Source organism: Drosophila biarmipes, unplaced genomic scaffold (assembly GCF_025231255.1).
Source record: "Drosophila biarmipes strain raj3 unplaced genomic scaffold, RU_DBia_V1.1 ptg000007l, whole genome shotgun sequence".
Classification (NCBI taxonomy): Eukaryota; Metazoa; Arthropoda; class Insecta; order Diptera; family Drosophilidae; genus Drosophila; species Drosophila biarmipes.
Genome location: NW_026114528.1, coordinates 2,571,853 through 2,581,276, shown reverse-complemented (window position 1 = coordinate 2,581,276; position 9,424 = coordinate 2,571,853).

Genomic DNA, 9,424 nt, shown 5'->3' with positions numbered 1-9,424 from the left:
GCGCGCTATGCGGCCGGTGGGATTATCAATCGAGTTGAGCCACTTCAAGGCGAGGTGTTCCGTTATCACCTCAAATCGATAACCTTCCAAGTAGCATCTGAGTTTCCTGATGGCCCATATGATAGCTAGATACTCCTTTTCTGTGGCGAAGTAGTTCTCCTCGGCGGCGATGAGGCGTCTGTTGGCGATTGCGATGACTCGTTCTTCTTCCTGGATTTTCTGCGTTAAAACTGCTCCTAGGCCGATGTCGCTGGCGTCTGTTTGCAACACGAACTTCTCGTTGAAGTCATGGCAGGCGAGAACCGGCGCCTCCGTGAGTTTTCTTTTGAGTTCGTCGAAAGCATCTTGCTGCTCCTGCTTTCATTGCCATTTTTTTCCTTTCTTGAGTAGTAAAGACATGGTCTGCACTACGCTTGCAAAGTTGGGTACAAATCTCCTGTACCATAACGCGATCCATAGTCATCTCCTCAACTCCTTGCATGTGGTGGGCGGACTCAGTTGCCGTACTGGCAAAATCTTGTCGGGATTCGTGTGAATTGCCTCCTCACTGATGACGTGTCCCACGTACACCAGGCTGCGCTTGAAGAAACTGCATTTCTTCGCGTTGAGACGAAGGTTCTCCTTTCGTAGCCGTCGGAACCCAACGTTGGTCCAACCGAACTTTGCCTACCAGAGACTTGGTTATCTCCTTGCGTGAGCTTTCCGCCAGCCTGACATGAGTGTGTACCGACCGCACGTTATGTGGCGTCCCTACATGTTGAACAACTCACGAAGCTTCTGCTAGCTCCGGTGTCTTTAGTAGCGTTCAACTCCTGACCCTCGATTTGCACCTGCTCGACTGAACCTGTAAGATTTCTCCTAATTCCGGGGATTCCTGTAGGCAATCTCCGTCCGCTCCCCGAGGGGGCGAAGACTCCTCTCGTTTCCTGGCTGGATACGACGGCAACACTCGAGAGTGCGTACTCCTCTGCGACCACAATCCCAACAAAGAGGACTCTGGGATTGCGACATCTAGCTGCCCGGTGACCCTCCTGGGCACAATTCCTGCAAGCAAGACTGAAATTCGGCACCATTGACAGTTTCCCCACTCGAGGAACTGATTGTGAAACTGTGGCTGGGGTGGGTGGTCGTCTGGCTGGTCGTGTGAAATTTTGTTGACCTGTTGGTGATGCCCCTGCATTCGCTGGGATCTCGTACTCGTTCCTTCTCGGCGCTGGCAGTGGTTCGGCCAACATTCTGGCATGGCTTCCTGTGCTCCGATCGCGGGTGACCTCGTAGTTTACCGCTAAGTGGTCCTTGCGTACATCTGATACTCCGGTTGGAGATTTTCATAGATACGTTCCAACTCCTGCTCCGCATTATACCCCGCTCTGTGCATCATGAGTTTGATCGCTGATCTGTGGTGCGGATCTCATCCTCGAGTCGTTGAAAATACCTGGGTGGAAGAAAGAAGTCAAGAAACGCCTTTTTGAAGTTTGTCCAAGATTTTCCTAGCAGTTGGCTTGTCCGAAACCAGTGCTCAGCTGTATCCGTTAAAAGACCAGGGATGGCCTGCGTCATCTTCGCCATGTCAACTTCGTATGCGGTGGCTCGTTCCTCGAGGTGTTGGATGAAGGTGATGGGGTCCGTGGTCCTGTCAAAAGTGATTCCCCAGTTCTTCAGCTTCTCCGCTAGCGTGGCTGCGGACATCTCTGATTTCCTGGGAAAAATATCCCGCTTGACCCGATGGATGATCTCCGTGTCTCCGACTACATCGGCGGCACCTCTGCCTTCCAGTACTGGCACCTGAAGCTGTTTTGGACCCGGTGGGTGTGGGTTCGGAGACGGGGAACGCTGCTTCCTATCCGTTAGTGCAGCTGTAATTTCCGCCTCGCATTCCTGTAGCCGCTCAGCTATCTCCAGCACGTGTTCGTCCCGATTATTAAAAGCAGTCAGCCGGCTCCTCATTTCCTCAACTGTTCCGGTTGCTTCCAAGGAAAACTCCTTCAGAATCGCCTCCAATTCCCGCTTCCGGCGGTACGAAATCCAACGCGGGCCCATATTGCTGTGAAAAGTTTCGATAGGACGAGAGAAATTCTTGGACGAGGGTCAAACGATGTTCGAACTGGTTAAAACCTTCATCGAAAAATTGTATTATATTTGTCACCAAGAATTTACTGAATTCCCACTTGCAACAATGGTGACCACAATCCGATGTCAAATGACGATTTAATTCTTAAATTTTTCCCGACGGTCATTGAATTTTGTTGACTCGGCGATGGGTCTATGAGAAGCCCCCAAACCAATGTGTTTCCCATTATCTGCCTTTCCCATTATCTGCCTGTATGTGTTTCTTCCTCACGTGATTTGCTGGCCACGTGATCTTGGAACAAATAATCTCTGATTTTAGGTTATGTACTTTGCTCTGCTTAGAAATAAATGTATGTGCGTGCGTTAGAAATTTCTCGCTGTGTGTGGGTATACTTTTGTATAAGCTCTCCCGAATATATCGTGTGCTCTGTTTAAATTCTAAGTTTTTCTTTTGAGGTTATGTTCGATGCGCTGGTATATTTTAGAAATATATATATATATATATATGTATTTTCCCCTGTTTTCCCTCGTGTGTCCCTCGCTATATGACTCTCCTTAAGTTCCGACTTAAAAATTTTCGCCTCTAAGTGACTAAATTGAAAATTTTCAAACTACATGTACCCAGATGGGTCTTTAGGCCATACTTCGGTCGTCTAACATTTCGTAAACCCCATGTCCCTGTGCGGGCGAAGTCTCGTAGGCTGGGATATACTCATTCCCGCCAGGATCTCTTTACCGAAAATATTTGTAAAGATATGGGACAAAAAGGTCTAGGATGAAAATCGGTTGGCTGGCGTGAGATGTAGAGCGCCAGCCACCGGGATACGGAGTGAGAGAAATAGTTTATTCGGTGTCTGCAGCAGAGTGAAAAGGGTCAGCGGTAACGCGCATTTGGGCCTGGCTCATAGCATTCGCTATGAGAAGGCCAAGAGAGAAAGGATCGGCGCCAGTCACTCGACTGCACCACTTTTCGCACTTCGAAGGCAAAAGACTCCTGTTGTCCACATGAATTTGCTCTCCTCGCACTTTTGATCCCGTGCCCCGCCATTGCAAGAGTCCCGCTTCTCGGACTTCTATTCCTGTGCGCCGCATGTCTAAGAGTGATCTGCTCGTACTTCTGGTCCGGTGCGCCGAGTTTTCCAAAAGAGCCCTGCTCGCACTTCTGGTCCGGTGCGCCGCGTTTTCCAAAGTGCCCCTGCTTCTGATCCCGTGCACCGCCTTTGCAAAGTGACTCCTCGCACTTCTGGTCCGGTGCGCCGCGTTTTCCAACAGAGACAGAGTCAAGCTTTGCCGCCGCGTTTTGTTCAAGTTTTCGGCTGCTCTGGGTTTTTTTCCACTTGTCGAAGTTTCGGTACTGCTTTTCTCTCGCTCTTCCCTTGGCGCGTGCCAATTTTCGGGGGTTGTTTTCCTCATCGATCGCATGTCCTCTCTCGCTTGCTCCTGTGCGGCGCTGCACTTGTGGTGAATATTTCGTTGCTCTCATGGTGTGTGTGTGGCTACTGCTGATGCGAGAGCGGAGGGGGAAACTTTAGCTTAATATAATTCTTGGGTACTAATATAACTACAAATCTTACAATTATTGGTTAAGCTTGTTGGCACTGGCGGCTGATGTTGTGGCGCTGGCGGCCGCTGTTGTGGGCGCTATTTGTGAGGGGTCAAACGACTCCTCACAAAAGTTTGGAAAGCTATATATTAAGTTCCCAAATAAGGAGTCGTTTGACCCCTCACAAAAGTTTGGAAAGCTATATATTAAGTTCCCAAATATTTTGACCGGTACTACCGTTGAAGGCATGCATAATTCATAATTTAACCAAAAACTTATAGAATTAAGAACATTATATACTTCAGGAAAAACAAATATTTTAAATGAAGATATTCCACGAACATACTATATTATGGAAATTTAAACTCTTTTTATTTTGATGTTTCGTGATGTGAATTCTTGTTGTATGAGTTCCAGAACATCTGCAGATTTAACGATACACAAATAATTGCTTTTATAAGGAACAGTCTCTCAAGACCACGGAATCCTACAGGGCAAACTTCACCTCTTAGCACAGAAGGCTGATGCCTTTGGTGAACAAAGATTTTAACAAGAAGTCTATTTGCGTTTAGGTGGCTTTTTTGACATTTTTTATTATAAAGGTTGGCCTAAAACTTTTACTTTACGCTCCTAATTTTCTTAAAAGTTTGTTAAAACGATCATTGATCAGTACCACATAGAACATACAAAACACGGTCTATTTGAGCACTTGAAGCACAGACCATAAAAAACCAACACGCAGATCGATTTAGTCTTTAACTCTGCCAACAAGTCCAGTACATTGTGGCATAGATTTTACCCAATTTAAATATAATAATAAATAAAATTAAAAAAAAAATATTTTTTATGAGAATCAAAAGATTTTTAAAACGAGTGCGCTGCAAGCATCTAGCATACTTCTATGTAATATGCTTACATTTGTGTCGACTCTGATGGTATGAGGACAAATAATTACAAATCTTAATAAATACATTTTAAATTTAAATATATAATTTTTTCATTTTTACATTTTTTTTTATTAATTTCATTTATTTTTTGTTTTTAATTTGCTAATTTTAACTTTAAACTTTATAATTTTAGTTTTAATTTTTATTAGTTCTCACTTTCTTTATAAATCTAAATTTCAATATGCTTGATTGTGTAATTTAAGAGTCAGGTTGTGTTCTTAAATAGTCTTGGAGTGCGTTTTTAATTTGAGTTTCGTTACTGATTGCCTTGAAAGTGTGTGGCAGCTCCAAGTGCGAACAGCATATACAAGAAACGGCCTCCTTGTGCATAGGTACTTATACATAACGCTTGTTATGCTTCTGGCTCTTCTTGACGAACTAAAAATAAGTTTTTCATACAGATACGACGGCTCTTGTCTGTTTATAATTTTGTGGAGTAGTAATAGGGCCTTAAGGTTTGAACAGCATTTGAGTGGCATGATCAAGCTATCTATTAAAAATATATTTTGCCGCGTTGTTGAACGCTACCTGCAGCTTGCGCTGACCTATGGAGCTGGTGTCCTTTAATACTTTTATTCCGAAGAAAAATACAGGTAAAAATATAGATCCATTTTGGCAATTGTGTCTTTTATTTTGGTCGGTAAGAAGTCTTTGGTCAAATACAAGTTTCAAAGTATTACATAGATTTTACCCAAAGTTTTATTAATGTGATCATTTCACGTCAATGTTTGTTTACTCAATAGGAACCCTATTAATGGTTAATTTTTGCAATGCATCAGTAGCCATCCCTCTTTTACTTACAAAAATACATTTAGACTTTTTTGGGCTTAGCCCTAGCTCATTGATTTTCGCCCACTGGCTAACAATTTGCAATTTAGTTTAACTTAAACTTATGGATTCAATAATTCTACAAATAGAGCGGCTTTCTCACAGTTTGACATAATTTTAGGAGAATATAATTGGACCTAGGACGGATCCTTGAGGCTCACCACATTTCAGATAAAGAAAAAATAAATACACATAATTTACGAAAACCGACTGCCCACGATTACACACATAAGAAAAAATTAGTTGAACGTTTTAGCTTAAAATAAAGAATTTCGTAATTAACCGTGTCAAATGGTTTACTATATTCTAAAAAACCCAAAATGTTATGTTGTCAGTATTGATTTTTACCCTGATGCCTTTAACTATTTTAATTATAGCTGCTCTGAATGCTTATCGGTTAGAATATTGTTTCTTGTTAAATAATTTGTCATGTGACCAGCCATAAGTCGTTCGAAGACTTTTGGCAAATATAGTAGGACTGAAATAAGTCTATATTCATTTGAAGATTTTGGTTTAATTTTAATGAATTTCGAAGAGTCCGGAAGTATTTATTGTGTCAAGTAAGTATTACATATAAAAGTCATGTTTGGTAATATTTTTGGCAATAATATCTTTATAAATTTTGGGTTATGTCGTCGCATTTGACTTAATTAGTAACATTGTTTAACAAACGCGTTACTAAAACTACTATCACAGGTACCATTATCACAGCCGGAATTTATATTATCACAATTTCGATATGTTTTTGCAGAAATGTGATCAAGAAAGTCATCTTTAGTTACATCAGGTACTCGTACTTTACAGACTCAAAATTTTTTGTTAAGTTCATCATGATTAATAACACATCGGGTAATGTTGAACTTACCAGCCCATTTCTGCTGACTCGTTGTTGCCCTACCACATCTGGTAAAAAATATATTTCCTTTTCTTAGAGTTTTATATTGCGCTGCGTGATGGCTGGAAGCGATACAAGCGTTTCTATTTTTAAATGCAGTATCCCGTTTTTCAACAAGTGCTTTAATTGCTGAACTAAACCATGGATTTTCACGTGGCTCCGTCATTTTCATTACTGAGGATACTGATCAATTGTATAAGAATATTATATTATCTTGTAAGACAGTCAATTGAGAACTAATATTTGTATAGTCATAACAAAAATTCCACTCACATAAATAACAGTCGGTACTTAGCAAGGCGTATTCAAAATTTTGTCAGTCCCATTAAACTATATGGTTTTGAGTTAAGTCTGTATACATATTATAAATTAAATAAATAGGATCATGTTTTGAAAAGATTGGCATTGAAAGTTGACTATAAAATAAGTCAAGTAGTGGTCTGAAGAATATGTTGGTACTGATGAGATTACTAAATTTAAGCTACTAGATTCGATGTCGTCCGAAAATTTATTTTTCGTGAAAATATTTATGTTGAAATCCCCAGCAAGGATATTATCTGAATAAGGGATAGACATAGTGCACAATTTGTCAATTGAATTTAGTTAGTTAATAAATCGGTGTTGTCTATAAATGCAGCGAATTAAAGTTTTGATGAGTATTATGTATTTGTGGTCTTAATTGCAACTATTGCACCACAGCATTCAGAAGTTACGATAACAAAATGTACAGATAATACTTTTTTTTAATCACTCAAAATAAATAGGTAATTATTATTATTTTTATTATTTACAGTTAAACGGAAATTATAAATTAGCGCTTAACTTATAGATTTAAGCTATAGCAACCAAGGCCTGTTGTTTTTTTCTTTTCTTTTTTTTAAATAATAATACATAGATATTGATTATGTACAAGGGTTTGGTTTTTGATATTATTTTATAAATGTTACAATATGTTTTGCAATGGTATATGGTGTATTTGGAATAAAAAGTTGCAGTTCCTTTTCCTGAATACATGTAAGTGTTTGCAATTGGTTTCTGATAATGAGGCTCCTGAGTATTCACACCATCTTTGGATTTCTCTAAAAAGTGTATTTATATTAAGGTTATTAGTTTTTTTGTTTAAATAATAATAGTGTAATCGTCTGCGTAGGCCGTGAATTGACAGTTATTTTGTCTGCTTATTTTTATTTGGTTGAGTTTATTGTAGCTATGACAAAAAGCATAACCGACAAGGGTGAGCCTTGCGGTATTCCGTTGTCTAACGGTCGGGAATTCGAATAAACTTTGTTGGTAAGAACTGTAATTTTTCTATTGGTAAGAAAGTTGAAAATGTATTTTGCCATCATTGGCCCTATTTTCCAAACTTTGAGTTCGTCGATGATGGTGTGGATGCCTACCCTGTCAAAGGCTTTAGCGAAGTCTAATGAGATATTGGAGACGTGGTTTTTATTTGATAGGGAGGAAGTTATCTGGTAATCTAGCATAGCTAGTGAATCAGATACTGATTTTCCCTTTTTGAATCCAAATTGACGGCTGTCTATCAGCTTGCCATTTGTTGCAAGCCACCAAAGCCGTTTAGAGAAGATTTTATCTAAAACTTTGGCTATGCCAATTTTTTGAGGATTCTTTGCATTAGGCTTGTGGGTAGGTTTTTTATCATGGGGTAGCTTATACGATCTCGGCCAGGGGCTTTTCCTTTTAATTGGTTGATGGAGGCTAGCATTTCGATCATTGTAATGTCCTTTTCAATACTCAGTGCTATTTGAGATGGGGTATGAGAGGTTTATTAGGGTCAGTGATGCAATGGATATCGTGTCGAATTTTCAAGCCGCAAAATCGATTTATGTTGGACCATATTTTGGGTTTATCTCGGCAGTGAATTTAATTATTTCCCGTTTGAATCTGGCGTTCGATTTTTTGTAGGCAAGTATAGTTGTCATGTTAATGTTTCTTTTAAGATTCTGCCAACAAAAGTTTTTTTAATTTTTGAGTTTTTGAAGGGTTTGGCCCACCATGGGACAGATTTCTGTATCTTAAATGTATGTGTTTGGGGGATGGTTTCGTTAGCTTCTTGTATAATTATTTTAGTTATGTTGGCAGTTTCTTTATTGGCGTTTGAGCTGGGAGGTCTTTTGATGGATAATTTTTCGGAAATTTCCTGAAATTGTGGCCAATTCGCTTTTTTAAGGTTGAATCTGGGTCTTTCAATAGGGAAGATGTTGTGTTCATCAAAAATGTCTATGTGTATGGGGTAGTGATCACTACCTGTAGGCCATTTTGAATTGATAGAGAGGGGGGGAGATGCGAGGGAAAGGTCTGTGTGGGTGAGAGTGTGATGTGTGGAAAAGTGAGTTGGTGAGCCATTATTGAGAGTTATACGTGACAATATATATTAACAATATATAATAACAATATAAATTGTTGGCTGGTGAGCACCAGCTTCTATGCCAGCTGTTAAAGTCTCCAGTTATAAGTAGGGGCGGTTGTATAGTATCGTATATGTTTCTAAGGTTTTGGATTTTAAAGGTTTTATTGGGTGGGATGTACGAGGAGACTATTGTGAATTTGATTTTGGAGTGGACTGTTACTGCTATTGTGTCGAAGTCGGAAGCATTGATCGTGACGTTTTGTTGTTGTATGGAGTTGTGGATTAGGAGTGCCACACCTCCATATCCGTTAGTAGCTGTATTTTCGTGGTAAAGTGTGTAGGAAATTGGGATGGGGATATTTTGTGCAGAGTATAGGTGGGATATAACTTTTCTATTGAGGATTTTAATAAGCGTTTGCAATTCAATATAATTATTTATGTATCCGTTTAAATTCCATTGAAGTATTTTTACCATTGCTTAAGCTAAGTATTGTTAGAAAGACTTACTTATGTATAAAGTGCATGTGTGTTTGGATTGAATTAGATATAATTAAATGCTGTCGCTGTCACTGTTGAGTAGAGGGTTTTTTTTTATTGTTCTTTTTGGGTTTTTGTTCGTTTTTTTCTTTTGTTTTGAGGGGTTTGGCGAGTGTTTGTTATTTATTAGAATAGATTCTAAGTTTTAGATCTTCTGATAGGGATGCACTGAGTGAAGGTGTTGATGTTGATGATGACGTTGATGCTGATGTTGTTTTTGTTGTTGCGTGAGAGGG